Genomic DNA, 1,357 nt, shown 5'->3' with positions numbered 1-1,357 from the left:
GATGACCCGTGGAGGAAACGCAAGGATCTGTTCGATGGTGAAACCGAACCCCGAAAACGCCCGTGTACGAGGAGCGGCGAGGAAATAGACAAGCTGTTGAAAAATTGGAAAGACTGCCCACTGCCGGGAAAGAAGCAAAAGGCGCCAAAGCCGGGAAAGAAGCGAAAGGCGCCAGAGCCGCTGCTGAAGGTATGGAAAACGAGGTCTGTTTTCTGGGACTTGCCGTACTAGAAGATCCACCGTGTGCCTCACAGCCTTGATGTCATGCATATCACGAAGAACGTGTGCGAGAGTCTGCTTGGTACCCTGCTCAACATGCCAGAGAGGACCAAAGATGGGCCGAAAGCAAGGGCAGACTTGAAATCAATGGGCATCAGGCAGGAGCTTCACGCTATATATGATGATGATGATGATGATGATGATGAGGCGAAGCAGGACACAAAAAGTCGTCGCAAAGGCAAAAAGGCCAAGAAGACCGGAAATGACTACCCTCCCGCGTGCTTCACTCTAAGTCAGGAGGAGATCGAGCAGTTTTTCACCTGCCCCCTAGGAGTAAAACTTCCTTACGGTTACGCGGGGAAGATAAGCAGATACCTAGACCCAGCGAAGCAGAAGTTCAGCGGGATGAAGTCTCACGACTGTCACGTGCTGATGATGCAGATACTTCCAGTTGCAATCCGTGGGATCATGGACGCGCACGTCCGTGAAACGCTATTTGGCCTATGCAACTTCTTCGACGTCATCTCTCGGAAGTCGATTGGCGTGAGGCAACTCAGAAGGCTACAGGAAGAGATCGTGGTGATACTATGCGAGCTTGAGATGTACTTCCCGCCCGCATTCTTCGACGTTATGGTGCATCTTCTGGTCCAGATATTGGAGGATATCATCCAACTCGGGCCGACGTTCCTGCACAGCATGATGCCGTTCGAAAGGATGAATGGTGTCATCAAAGGATACGTTCGCAACATGTCACGTCCAGAAGGAAGCATAGCCAGGGGCTTTCTGACCGAAGAGTGCATCTCCTACTGCACGAATTATCTAGGCATCGAGAACCCCGTTGGTCTGCCCGTCAACAGGCACCTCGGCAGGCTCGCTGGATGGGGTCACCGTGAGGGTCGCCGCGAAATGCATGTCAACTTCGAGGGTCGACTCGCCGACTTTGAAAGAGCAAACCTAGTCGCGCTACAACACATAGACGTGGTCGATCCTTGGGTGGTAGAGCACAAAACCTTTATTAAGAAGACGTACAATGACCGAGGCCAACAGAGGACGGACGGAGATATACTCAAAGAGCACAACTCATGTTTCACGCGTTGGTTCAAGCAGAAGCTTCTGTCGTACCCTTTACATGAGGATT

Source organism: Triticum dicoccoides, chromosome 3A (genome assembly GCF_002162155.2).
Source record: "Triticum dicoccoides isolate Atlit2015 ecotype Zavitan chromosome 3A, WEW_v2.0, whole genome shotgun sequence".
NCBI lineage: Eukaryota > Viridiplantae > Streptophyta > Magnoliopsida > Poales > Poaceae > Triticum > Triticum dicoccoides.
The sequence above is the reverse complement of the archived record's forward strand: the minus strand, read 5'-3'. Positions refer to the sequence as shown.